Below are 14978 nucleotides of genomic sequence, written 5' to 3' on the forward strand. Positions count from 1 at the left end.
TCTCCATACCCATTAGTTAATTTTTTTCTGACTTGAACAGTATTTTTACCTTTTCTATAGTAAAAAAGTAAAATATGACGAAAGTGCTGCTTATAGCTCTCCATATTTAAAAGGGCACCCACCAAAAACTATTGCATAAAATCAATTGAAGGTGGTAGAACCATTTGTGGTTCGACTCCGGCGGCAATACCGCCACACCTATTTCTACCTAATAACAGCAGTGTTAGGCGCTGCTGTGTTCTGGTTTGAAGGCTGTGGTAAGGGAGACAGACTTTTCCGAGGCGTTCCAGCTTAGTCTTCAGGGATAGTAGCGCATCTGTGGCTGACCTCAGGTAGGAATATCTAATCCTATCTGGGGTTGATTACAGATGTCCATGGGCGGCAGTAGCCACTTACCATCAGGTGGACTGCATGCTCGTCTGCTGCTCCTATAATATAAAAAAAAAATTGAACTTATTCACACACAAGCCTTGCTATATCAGCTGTAAAACATATAATGACTATGCGACTTAAGTGTGAAGTTAGCTGTGAAAAAATACAATTAAATCCTCTATCGGGAAAAAACGAAATTACTTCCCGAACAACCCAATAATTCTGCCTTTCTTAGTAAAAACACTCATAGATTTTTTATTTGACATTTTGACGCAAATTTCATTCATGGATTCACGATAACGTCAGTGACAGCAATATTACATTACGAGGGAAGATTGAGGCCTCCAAAAGACATATAATCGAATCTCCCAAAGACTGTTTACAATACACGGCCAGGTGTCGATTACTTTTCGTGTTGTTCGCGGAAATACCTTCATAATAAAATGGAATTTGTTGGCAATAAAATTTATATGTACTTTATTTATATGGTACTGAGATGGGTAACTGCCTGTCAATTCATTTGAATAAAAAAACGTAAGCTTTAAACGCGAGCCCGTATACATTTCACGATCAGATATATTTCCACCTACTACTCGTACATTCATAGAAAAAATCTTGCCGGCACTCACAGATTCAGTTCAATATTTTTATTAAGTAAAATGCTTGAAATTTGTGTTTAAATCGCGAACCGGAGTCCTACTCAAAGAAGTAGGGCCCTTGAAAGCCAATTCGCGATGGAAAATTCGCGATTGATTTATGATTCTCAATTTGATGCGTGTATGTTGGATTACTATGGTTTAGGAAATTTATATTCTAGTTTATGAAAAGTTGAGGCAAATGTCAATTTATTTAAAAATATATAATGCATTTGCACGAAAGTTTGCATTTTATAAAAAAAAGTGAAGTGCCAGTTAAATTCGCATACCATCACCGTGGGGGAGTTTTGGGTGTACCTCCTTCACTCCAAGCAGACGCGTGAAATGGTGGACTGTTTTCGTCGACAAATTTTGTCAACCTTTTTTCGCCGACTTTTCTTATAAGGAGAACTTCTTTTTATATAGGAGTTTTCACTATACCCACAACGACGTCATCTTCGTTGTTGCACTTTACCGATTATGCCATGTGCAAAAAGGGACAACCTGAATTTTGTTGGTTTATGTATTAATGTTATATGTATATTAAACTTCTTTAGGGGCGGTTGGGAAAATTGCTGAGTGAATTTTTACAACACCGACAAATCAAATCGACACCATGAAGTTGGCTTCATATTTTTATTTTTAGGTATGATTTTTTACGTTTTTCGACGTGGTTATAATCGATGTGCGCCAAATTGAAACATATCCTATGTTAGTTTTAACCGGGAACCAATAGCTAAGTCCGAATGGGGAGCGAAAATTTATCTTTATTTTTTCGAAGTGACTTCTAATAAGAAAGAACTAATTGTTACATTATTATTCCGAACGGACATAACCACCATGCGAGTGGTAATTACCAAGTTGGACCATTGAGTGAAAGCAACTGGAGCCCATCAAGGTATTCCTGATCGACCCTGTAGTTTATTTGTTGAAAACAAACTTGCGTTACGTTATGTCGGCGTTAGTTCGGTATTCAGGGAGCGGTGGCGAGTTCCGGTCATCTGTACTCTGTAGGTCCGTGGGGGTAAGGTTTTAGTGGCGTCATGCGTGAAGGGATGAAGGCGCGGGGTGTGGGGTGCGTGGGGACGGAGTGCGGGGCGCTGATCTCGCGGCGAGCGCCCAAAGCTCAAATCTCGTTCGGTGTTGCAACGCGACGCCTGCGGAACGGCGCGCTGCGTTGCGCTCAGTTCGCGGCCGACGCGGACGCCCGGTATTCCTCGTCGTACGTACGCTGTACCCGATAACTATTTACCGCACTTTCTCAACTCTTCCCAAACTTTCCAAACTCGCTGAATGGCGGGTCGCTGTTACCGCTTTTTTTACTTTTGACTAACTTTTGCAACTTAAGTTTTAAATATTAATGTAGTTTGAAACTATCGAATAAGTAAAAAAAATAATTGAGTTTGTGAATTTTACTCCATTGCGAATTTATATCAATATGAACGTATTTTTCGAAGTTATTAAAAGTCTTTAATTTTAATAGTCATACATGAGTGTACAACTTTTCGAAGAGAATGCACACTACACTTTATTTTTCATAAAGTTTACGGCACGGATCGATTAATTTCGGCAACCCCCGGCAGTAACTACAAAAGAAACGCAACACTCGCAACTCAAGGTATAGACAATGAAGTTCTCACAATGCAGCGACTCGCCACTTCACAATCACAAGACGCTCGTCTTCCTGTCTCTGGACCTCTATTATTTCAGCCCTAGCTATCTCTTTATTCTTTTTGGAAAAAAAAACCAATGTCAAAAAAGTAGAAAACGACTATAAAAAAAATAAAGTGTTAAATACTTTAAGTACCTGCGTAACTACTCTAATTTGCAAATAAATATTACAGCTAAGATTTTCGGGATATCTTGTAAACGTACAGTCTCACGTATAGTGTTATCCTATTTAGTATTACGACGTTAACTCATAGATTAGTACGTATAATTAAGAACTTTAGAATTTGAACAAACTTGTGCCGACATCTAAACTACTGATTATGCAACAAGTGTTCCCGACTACTGTTTGTCACCATGTAGTTTTACTACACAAGTCAAAGTTCATCAAGATGATATGTAATTTTGACTTTTCTATTATTGCCAGGATCTTAATATGTCATGTATGTATTACAACTTATGTATTACAACATCGAAAGATTGTTAGACATTTGTGTCAGAAAAAATTACATAAACACAAAATAGTCTAAGCACTTTCACTTCAAAAGGAGACCCGTGCCCAGCATCAAAATATATAATGCACATTTTCATATTGTTATACTACTCAAGTTTCCAAGTTAACCTTACAACTAATCACAAACCAATTTAAAGCACTCGGTTACTCTCCGTCGCTAGTTATATTCAGATGTTCTCATTAATGTTAGCTGTGGGATTATTTAATTTATGAATCACTTATGTATGCCACCTGACTTAGAATTTACATCAAATATACTAGTCGCCTGTCGCAGTGCTCAGATTTCGACAGTGATAAGACAACAGTAAAATATGCGAAATGATAAATTGTAATTATTAATAGAAAACCAAAAGTTGTCTATTAATAGAAGTGTTTGGTTTCCCCTTTTCTTATATTTGCTACAAAGCTTCTAAAATTCCATGTAATTGGAAAATGCGAAGGGGTATTTAAAAGCAATAGTCATCAGATGTTGTTGAATAACTATGTACAATTTCGTAATTTTAGCTTTTTTATATATGAATTACTCGTATAAACTTCGTGCTTGCTATGTGCTTAAAAAGGGTTGTAAAGTTTTATCTTAATCCAAAGATTACATTAAACAAAATCAACTCGCTCGCCCTGAGACAAAGGGCTGGCGTGCTAGCTTCTCGTACAGATATTAACTCGAATAAAGATTATCTCACAAGAAGCTTATTAAGGCTTTGCTCGAACTCCGTTAAGCTCCGCGTGTCACGAGTAAGACGGTAATCGTGCAGAATCGACACGACACATTAACGCCATTTGTAGCGAAGCTCCGGGAAATACCTCTTTTATACTATACGACTGATATGGATATATTAGTGAACAAGATTCATGAGACTAGAATTTAGATTTCTGTTTTGAGTCGGTATTTGTGTATTTGTCTTTGTATGTGTCCATGGCACCCACGAACCAGGGAATAGTACTATGGGGCTTTGAGGGTAGAAACCTTTTTTATAAATTATGGAGAAAACACATAAAAAATGATGCAATAATTTTCTACGACAAGAACATTTCTTATAGTCCTAGCTTTAAACAATAGCCTCAATCCACAAAGCCAAACATGACGTCGTTCCTTTCTGAGCCCTATCTTGGTCAATTGTGATCGAGATTCTCAACAGTTGCGTCTTCCTATTCTACCAGCAAAGCATTATAATATGCAACGTCGTAGAAATTCAACGTTTTTATCCATAAGAATAGTACAGAAATAAGCCTCTGTCTCTCAATATTTGTCAACGTTTTCTTCTTTGTAACCATGAACGACCTTTAATGTTATGAAAACAAAATCCTCCAGTTTTCAATTATATTTACGATCTAGTTTTGACCATGTGGCAAACAATTAAAAAGGGTAAATCAAAAATATTTCATTTGGCGTTATTAATTTTTAGTTGGCCAATTGCTAAAAACACAAATGGCTGTTCAGTTTCACATAGCAATGTTGACGTAATCAAATTAACGTGCAAAATATTCACAAGTGACCCACCCGTGTGCGAAACGCGAAAGCTTATTGTTAACATAAATTTGAAAATAACTATTTCCATTGCATTCTGAACTACATGCGTATATGAACAATATATCATTTGGCGGATTTAACCCTTAACTTGGCAAGTGTACTAGAGGGCACATGAAATTATGATATGAGTTTCGGCATGTGCCCTATAGAGCACGGATCAGTTTATAGATAATACAATAAATAAATATTAAATATCAATGCGTTTTAATAATTTTAGCTGTAGTTCATTTTATAAACATTCATCTGTCAACGTCATAGTGTTAGTAAAACGTTACTTTTAAACATTATCCGCCAAAACGTCGAAACGTCAAGTACGGACCTCGCGCCTTACGGTAAATTAACTTGTATTTTTTTATTTAGTTGTTTTACATGGTATCTTACACGAAATTTTTATTGTTAAATAGTCAATTAATGATTATATTGCTTTATTTGATCAGCATTCACTATGTATTGTTAGATATTTCGCTGTAAAGTTAACTGTGCCCTGAAGGGTACGCTGCGAACTTTATAGAAAACTTGTTTTGTACCCTGCAGGGTACCTTGCCAAATAGGTTTAGTTTAATCTATGTGCCCTATAGGTCACATACATTATTTTACATTGATTATTTTTTGTGCTCTTGACCGTACAAATATACATAGATACATACATTATAACTTTTTTTAATAAATTGCATTTTGTTTTAGCGTATTATGAATGCTATAATACTTCAAAAAGACTCAGACACAGATTTTGTTTGACGCGACGTTTGTGAGGTTTCTGATGATACTATTTTCATCATTTTGAACAAATATATTTTTGAGCAAACGTATTGTGTAAGTGATACCGATTCGTCAAATCTAGATGAGATACCCGAGTCACCCAAAAACATACAATGCACAATCAACCCAGTCACATTTTTGAATAAAAAAATCGCCATTAATTTTTCAACCTGCAGTTCAGTACCGACACCAGCAGCATACATATCTATTAACTTATCATCTGTAAATTCAAATAACGAAATATCGTCGTATCAAGATAGCCCATCTCAGGAAGGTGGCGAATCCCAATCTTCATTGATGGTACTTCACTGCAATAATACCCCACCGTTAGAAACATCAAGTCAATGTCCGTCTGGTGCTAGTGATCTCGAAATGGATAGTGATAATGAAATTACTACGATCGTTCCTAGGAGGTCAAAGAGAAAAATAAGTGCTTCAGCCAAATCTAAGTTTTATAAAAGCTCTATCGCCCAAACCTACAACATCCAAAAACTGTCAAAGTAAAACATCAAAAGAAGTAAAGGAAAGAAATAATGATATAAACCCGAATACGAAAACCAAAACTGTAAATACAAAAGAAACATAAAATTTAAATAGGCGAAAATATTTATTTTCGCATTAAGTCCATAACACTAGAGAAAATAATTTTACACAAACGGAGAGAACTCGATCACCAATTGAGTATTTTAAATAATTCTTTAGTGACAAAATAATACGAAAAATTCGAGAGCAGACTTTTCATAGATCTATACTAATATTATAAAGAGGAATATGTTTGTTTGTTTGATTGTAATGAATAGGCTCAAAAACTACCGGACCCATTTTAAAAATTCTTTCACCATTCGAAAGCTACATTATGCAGGAGTACAATAGGCTTATTTTATATGAAATATATTTGATAAATAGATTTTGAGGCGGTACAAAGTTTGCCGGGTCAGCTAGTAATTTATAATTGTGTTATACGTTTACGTTTGATATTTTTGATCTCATAAATGAGGCTGTTTCAGTTAGATAAACTTTAAAAAAAATAAACTAGTAATTACTTTTATATGTTCAAAGTTAATTCTAGACAAGATTTATCTTTTGAAGTGTTAATTTTTGTTTAAATTTATAAGTTGTGTTGATATATCATGATATTACGTAATTTCCTTTTATAAATTACTTATTTTGTGAATACAAAATATTGTGTTATTGCTATTTTGTATAATAAAACCACGTCAACATTATTGTAGGCAAAAGCGGCAGCCCATATAAATGTGCCTTGCAGGGCACAAATAACAGTGATTACTATTTTATGCGAAATTGGTGATGTACCCTTTGGGGCACTGTTAATATTGTATATAGTAACAAACTAATGTTATCAAAAATATTAATTACATGTATTTAAGCCCCCCCTAAAGCTATTTAAAAATAAATAACTTGTTATTTTTTAGTTTTATACTTTGCCAGAATACTGTACCAACGTGTGCTATGCATTTTGCCAAGTTAAGGGTTAATACTTTAACGTGAACGTAGATATTCGTATACATGATTTTAGATTGGTTGGACTGACATTTTTTAGTTAACCTAATTTCAATATACTTTTTGACATATTTAATTTGATATAAAAAACGTTTCATCAACTAAGCAGCTCGGTGAACATCGTCCTATATCGGGATCTTCTACCAATGTGTTAGAAGCAGTATAGTTCAGCCGGGAAGGTACCGTCGCTACACCAATTTCTAGCGTTTCAGTGTAAAGTTGTGAATGCAAACTTACACATGAGGCGACCACCTTAAACCTCAGGACTACCAACCCTATACAATACCTTTTCTTTATTAAGTTGGTTACAGATGTCCGTGGGAGGTTACCACTTACCATCAGTTGGATGCAACATGCTAGCTAACTAGCATGTTACGAAGCTTTTAATTTAAAATATTCAAAAAATAAACAAAGAAAAATTGAATATTGCTAACTAGCTGCTTCATATTTTCTCGCAAAATTGAAATTAGGCCGACGATATTCTTGCATGGGATGGAGACGGCTTATGCATATTCTATTCACTTATCTCAGCTACAGAGTAGAGACTGTCTATTCACCTTTCAAGTGCTTTTGTTTGAAGATGCTAGGGAATATTTTAAAAGAAAATTGTATTGTAACATGTTATAGGCACAAAAACTGTCTAAGCTACACGTAGCTTCATTTCTTTTTTGTTCAGATATGTCTAAGCGCCGCCTCTCAACTTCAGGCAAACGTCAATCATTTTATTGGAACAACATGTTATTGTTCGAAATGACAATATCAAAGAACTCAATAAATATGCTAACAAGACAAGGAACCTGTAGAGTCGGCAAAAATAGCAAAATACTTTAATAAAGTACCTAAAATGGGAACGTTATAACTAACTAAAGGTCCAAAAATCGGACCTCATCCCGAAATACTAACTTCTAACTTGTCGAAGTAATTTACGGTTAAGGCTCGATCGGAAAATATTGTGAATATACATACTTCGTAAAGTTTTACATAATTTCCCCAAAACGTGTGTGGAAAGTAAACCATCGAAATGAACTGTGGCACCTTTGTCTTTTCAGGGAATATTCCCTATACATATACATAACGGCGCGAGCTATTATTTTCAATTAATTTTAGTTAATTTTGAGTTGAAGCTATTTAATCTTATTTTATGATTTCCATTCAAATTACTTAATTAACAATTATTTTAGTAGACTATATTTTTGGAGCGGGTAACTCCGGATGGGGTTGCAAGTGTCGCCTTTTTGTTATAAGAACTATGATTATTGTTTCGTTTTTGAGAGTGAGTTGACAATTGGCGATGATGGCGTGTAATGATGACTTGTAAATCCATCGGCTCCGAATTTATTATTTTCTTGTGTGCTATTTGTTGGAATCGAAAGCAGTTGGTGCACTATGAAGGAGCGCCATCTGGCATTTCTATATCGGTCGCGACGCGTAGACGCGAGGCTCGGCGATCTGACATACACATATTATAAGTACTAAGCAACTGTAGCAAAATTTCAAGGGAAAGCTATCTATATTTCCTATTCACCGTACGAGTTAACAAAACACGAGTTCCCTAAAAATGTAACCGAACGTTTCAGTTTTAGGAGCGACGTACAATTTCGTTTTTCCAATTTCCCGTTGTGATTCCACATCTGATTTGAGATTTCTATCACGTCTCACATCTGAAGTTACCATAACAAGAACAAATTGCGATACAAGAATATCAATACACACAAACTTTTAAAAAAATCTTAAGTATTGTTGCCTATATTTTATTTAAACATATTTTGACGTGCTATAAGTTTAAAAATAACTAATTCGTTAAAAACGTTAATTTTTCACATTTCTTTGGTGGATAACACACGTTCATCCGGATTGACAATTTGTAGTGGGCAGAAATTGTCAAGTGTCGCCCTTCGGTAGGAAAAATATTGGATATACGATTATTAATAAGGGGAGTATGTTTCATTTGTACAGTGCCTTGGTATTGAACGAAAGACATAAAAAATATTATCAACAAACAAAACTTTTTGATGAAACGTTCAAAAGAAGACGGCAAATTGTCCAAAGTTTGGCATTAGGGTAGCAAAACGTATTTCGGTCAAATTCATAAAAACTTACTTTCTTGAGAAATTGGAGTAAAATCTAGTCACAGGTTTTCTTTATTAGGATAAGTAGCCAAAAGTTAGTTGCAAAAATTATTAGGGTAGGTCCGATATGACGTACCTAGATCTTTGTTGAAGTTAAAATTATTTTTCTTTTATATGACTAGCACTTTTTTTCTGAATAGTTGACACGCAAGTTTCTTTGTTATTTATTATTCTTTCATCTCGAATTATTTTTGTTAGCCCCTGATCAGTTAGTTATCAAGTAAATTATGATTTTAGTTTACGTCCTGAGTCTGAAGAATATTATGTAAATGCGGCATGCATCATCCATCCCTGGATGGAATCTAGAATCCGTCGTGTAGACGCAAAACAATACGATGTGACCGGTGCGCTACGCAGGTCTTCGCTATGCTCAGCGTTCTCTGTTCTTATTGAGCTTCACAAACAAGACTGAATTGAAGAATCAGTAAAAAATTACAATAGAAAAGTTCGAAAAAACATTTTTTTATACAAACAGCTCCTAAATTGAAAGGGATAAAACGACCACAGTTCCATTTGACACTACCCGTAGCCAATACACATAACACGGTGACCTTTCCGAAATTAATGACGCGATCTTGAAATTTTCTCGACCTCACTCATCTCGGACATTTTTGGCAAAACAACGCCGAGGGCCGGCCCGCCGCCGCCGCCGCATTATATGTCAAGTGTCACATTCACGAAACCGTTTACGTACGCGATACATTACTTATTTATAATTCGGTGATAACACGCCCAATTAGCGTGATGCCAGTCGTGGGGAAGGGCTGAATTAAATGATGTGCACTCGTATATGTTGAGTTACAATTTATTTTATATTATTGTGACGATATATTTTTTGAATAGGTACTTATAGTTAGTCCTTTAAGAAACATAGCCCGTCCTTGCAGTCGCTTAAACAAAATTAAAACCAAACAGATATACTGGCAAACATGCAAATGAAATATTGTCAAAGTATTTGAGAATAAAACGAGCAAAATTTTTAATTTTACAAGTTCATGCTTTAATTTAAATTTAAAGACGGTTTCGTTTATAAAACCATTTAGTAGTAATAGACTAGTTAGAGCTGCTAATTCGAAAAGTGCTTTAGTGCGAGCAAGCGAAATTTTAACGAGAATATAAACTACCTCATTATATTTCTAATATAATATCATGCAATCTCTTGTGAAGTGTTACCTACTCGGACAGATGCTTTAGCTTGTAATCATTTACCTAACTGACAATCCATCAGTAACATAAAAGTACAGGTCAAGCGATGACTGCTTAGTAGAGTAGTAGATCATTCGTGTTACTTACATATCACATAGTTACATATCATAGGAAGGAGTCGGAAAATGGTGCAATAAAACAGGAAAGGGGTGCCATAGAATCTCGATGACAATATAGCGTTTGTGGACGTCCTTGAGCAGAGCGTTGAATGGCGCCTATAGTCGCAATCGAACCATTCTCATTGACCTCCAAAATTGGTCCCAAATCGCGCGAACCCAAGTCACCTTACACTGGTCCCTCGTTTGATCAGAACGACACAAGCTGGGAACTCAAAAAATCGGCCAATACCGTTCCTAAAAATAAATTCCAACTAGAAATGAGGGAATCCGATTTAAAACGACACTTGATATTGAAAAAGTTCGGAGATGACAGCCCCCGTGGATTATAACTTTTCGACTATTCCGTCGAGAAAGATTTGGCGCTGATTGTCAATACTTCATAATACTTATACTTTCCAATTACTGAAACGGATTATACTCGTTAGCCGTTAATATCCTTGTTGATTTGATGATTATGATACGAATAGTACTAGCAAATGTCAGGAGGACAGTAAAACCAAAATGTCAGAAATATAATGTCACAAGAATATTAGGATCGTGAGGAGAAAACGGGTTGCTCAGGTAGATTATGTACTTTGTATATAGGTATTATATCATAATCGAATCCATGGAAACGTGATCCAGTTGGATAATTAAGTATATTTTTCAAAAAACAAATTTAATTAAACATCAACAAGCGTGAGACAAAAAAAAATACTGAAAATTTTTAAATATCTTCACATATAAAAAAGTACTTAATTTGGAGCGCGTACAGTCCCGCGTGTAGATCGCAACTGATCTACAAAATTAAGCAACACAAAGTTAAATTAACCCAAGTTTAGAGAACATTATTTTAGATTTCAGTAGCAACGTATCGATCGCTTCATTGGGTTCTTTCTCTTATCGTCGGCACTAGAATAATTATGAACACTGACTAAGTGGATGTAATGACTTTTTTTAATTCAATTCATGGGTTTATGGCAATAAGCCTCAGACAATCGCAGCACTTAAGGATAATATTTGACCACCACCTTGTATGTTTTTGTCGTTTTACCCTAAAATAAACGGTCATAATGATCCGACTGATTAGAGGGAAATCTCGAGGGTAAATATAGTTAATCCTTATTTGCCGGACCCTAACCCAATACCGAGGATGGCGATCAATAAAACGTGTATCATATCTACTACTGATGACAACGACAGCCCCAAATTGACCCAATTTCAAACCCACTATCATAGAACCAGTATGGTTTGACCGGAGAGGTACCACAACCACGCCTTCTTCTAGCGTGAAGTAGTTCTTGCGTTTTCGTAAAATTACGTACTAACCACAACGAAGCATCTGTGATCGGCGGTAGCTCTTCCCCCCATTCTAATTTGTCGCATTTAAAATAGTTGACGTTTTAAATATGAACCTCCGACGTGAAAATCTAAAGACGATGTTGAAATAATTTAAACAACACAAAAACTCAAACTAGCGGTGACTTGAACCACTGTATGGCTAAAGTCACCGCGAGTTCGAGATTATTTCAATCGGGATCAGAACCCGTTCCCCTACCGCAATGCCATAACTTCTACTATTGCTAGTTAATTAAAAAACAATACGAAACCATTTCGAAATCCCAACGTAGCCATTGAAACGAGACAAAGCGACCTCACACCCCAGACCAAACAAAAATATGTTAAAAAAACAATTTACAAACAGTAGTGCTTGACCTGTTTCTGGTGTGAGTTCGCTTGTAATGTATTTATTGTCATGGTGAGCTGCGAACACATCTCACTGACGAGCACCGCTCTCCACAACACTAGCTAGAGTTGGAGGTAAAACATGGTTAATGACACGATGTCGCATCGTAACAGCTTGCGGAATCGTGTCGTGAAACGAGGTAGTGAAGTAGAAATCTACGGCGTGCATCGTAAAAAATACGACATGATTTAGCGATTCGTCGATACTCATCTATTATCGGTCTCACGTCTTCAGAACTTTGATGTTATCTGGGGTTGATTACAGATGTTTATTAACAAGTAGACTACATTCTTGAGTCCTTTACAAATATTTTATTATTAGGAATAATTATTATGATTAGGAATTTTATTAATTATAGAATATTATGTTACAAGTATTTTCCCTAAAAATGTTTTTTATTATTTTTTGGACATAGTTCAAAATAAATGGGTAGCAAATTACACGACTGCTGAATTTCGCTCTACATCCAATATTCGGGACACTAGTAAAATGCCAGTCCTCTGAATTCAAATAACCGTTAATTAAAATGTTTTAAATATTCGGTCGTGCGATTTTTTTTAAATATATACGCAGTTGTTTTAACACGTTCAGCGCCCAAGACTCGCCTTGCGAGTTGATATTAATTTCATTCATGTGCTGGCGACTCGCCGGGCGAGTCCAATGTTATAAATATAGGCGGCACTACAAAAGGAATTTATGAAATCGTATTGGCATTGAACGTGTTAAGGCAAATAATGCATTATTTCAAAAAATTTTGCGCCTACCTATGCAAAATAGGGGCACCGCCACACCTATTTCGATCTAATAATAAAGCGCTGCTGTGTTCTGGTTTGAAAGGTGTAGTGGTGGAGACATACTTTGCCGACGCATTCCAGCTTAGTCCTCAGGGGTAGCAGCGCACCAGTGAATGACCTTAGGTGGGAAACTGGTCATGTCTGGGATTGAGTGTTGATGGACGGCAGCAGCCACTTAACATCAGGTGGACAATTAAATGAATTTAAATAGAAAGTATACAAATTAATTCGCATTATTATATCTTTTTACGGGTGATCGAGATTTACATAGAAACGGTGGTCCCGTTTTAAATCAGTATTCATTAGTGTACTATGATTAAATTTAATACCTCTTTTACACTTGTTTGAAGATAGTTGTTCAACGTAACTTCTTCCTGAAATTTGGCGGTAGTGATCGTGCATTATTATACATGTTAGTGATCACAAAAGATGAATCCCTTCGCAGAAAGATGCCGCTGCCTTCTTTGGTTGCGTCGTCTATCATCTACGGGAAGAGAGTGGTTATTCAAGGTTAACATGGCTTACATAATCTAAAAATATATATACACGACAATTAGATAATTTCTTGCCTTTGGGAAGTCAGTTGAAAATACAACAAGATTAATATACACGGCAAATATTAATCAGAGGGCATTATAGGGCTACTGATCGGTCATTGTAAGATTTTTATCTCGCTCCACTTTGAAGCCATCCTCTGATTAATTAACATATATTTCAGAAGAACTTATTACCAATTAGTAATAAGTTGTGGATTTTCCTACCAATGCCCGTTCTATTACGTTTTTTTCGCCATACTTAATATATATAATGTTGTGCCCCTACGAAAAAGCTGTAAATTACAAAATTCTCGCCACTTTTTAATATCCAAAAGCTAAATATTGACTTGTACTTATTAATCTATCATGTTGCTTAAAAAATGAGTTAAAAGATTATTTAATTACCTTATTATCCTTTTGAAGAAGAGTGAAATGGTTGTCATGCACATTTGACAGAATCTGCGTCTTATTTTGAATCATAAATATTTTTTCTTCTATCACAACAATGGTGACGGCCAGTGCTATAGCAATTGTAACAGTAATGTGATTAATAAAAAAGTTAAACATTTTGTACACAGAATAATCCATAAAAATTGTAAAAAAAAAACAACCACTATTATTAAAAATATATTATCAATTATTATTTACTTTGAACTTTTATTTTAATGGCGAAATTTATGTATCAATATTTTTAATTTGATTTCGTTATTTATTATGATATTATTCCATTTTCAAAGTAAAGTGTATTCCAAATAAAAAATAAACTTATTTTTATATTATTTCAATTTTAAATTACAATTTCAAATGAAAATAGTTACTCGAGAAATAATAAGAAAGTTTATAAATCAATATGAAGTTTTATTACCTTCATAGCACTTACGAAGCCGACGAGAACTTAAAAAGAACACTTGAAGGGGAGGGCCGACCCCATTGCACCCCTATTTTCATCACGGGCTAGACTAAGTGTTAGAGAAAGCAATTAAGCACGAAATACTCGTACGATGAAAAATTAATGATGTTGAGCTTTATTGAATTATCGCAACTTTAACTTTACAGTTTTGCGCTTGCAATTTATTTTAAATTAGTGTGGATTATGGACATACATTATAATATTATGATTCGACACATCGTATGACACTACTGCCACACTTATTTCTGCTTTATAACAACAGTATCTAGAGGTGTTGCGTTCTAAAGGGTGTGGTAAGGCAAATAAATAGGAGGGGTGCAACTTAATACTCATGGTTAGCAAGCTAGCAACGCATCCGTGACCGACATTGAATCTGGGGTAGATTATTTATAGATGTCCATGGGCGGCAGTGACCACTAACCATCAGGTGTACTCCATACTCACTTGCTACTTCTATATTATATTTTTTTTAGAAACTACCATATTATACCCGCGACTAAATTAAGTCATTACCATTTAAAACTATACTGGGTGCAACCATTTAACCATGTTTATATC

General features: G+C 35.3%; 1 protein-coding gene across 3 annotated transcripts in view; it reads left to right on the forward strand.

The window, feature by feature from the left end:
• SLO2 (slowpoke 2) overlaps nt 1-14978 on the forward strand; it is a 184610-nt gene that overhangs the window by 56218 nt on the left and 113414 nt on the right. The window lies entirely within an intron of this gene.

Source organism: Epargyreus clarus, unplaced genomic scaffold (assembly GCF_041222505.1).
Source record: "Epargyreus clarus isolate Ecla_fem2 unplaced genomic scaffold, WU_Ecla_fem_2.2 ptg000007l, whole genome shotgun sequence".
In the NCBI taxonomy this organism is placed as follows: Eukaryota; Metazoa; Arthropoda; class Insecta; order Lepidoptera; family Hesperiidae; genus Epargyreus; species Epargyreus clarus.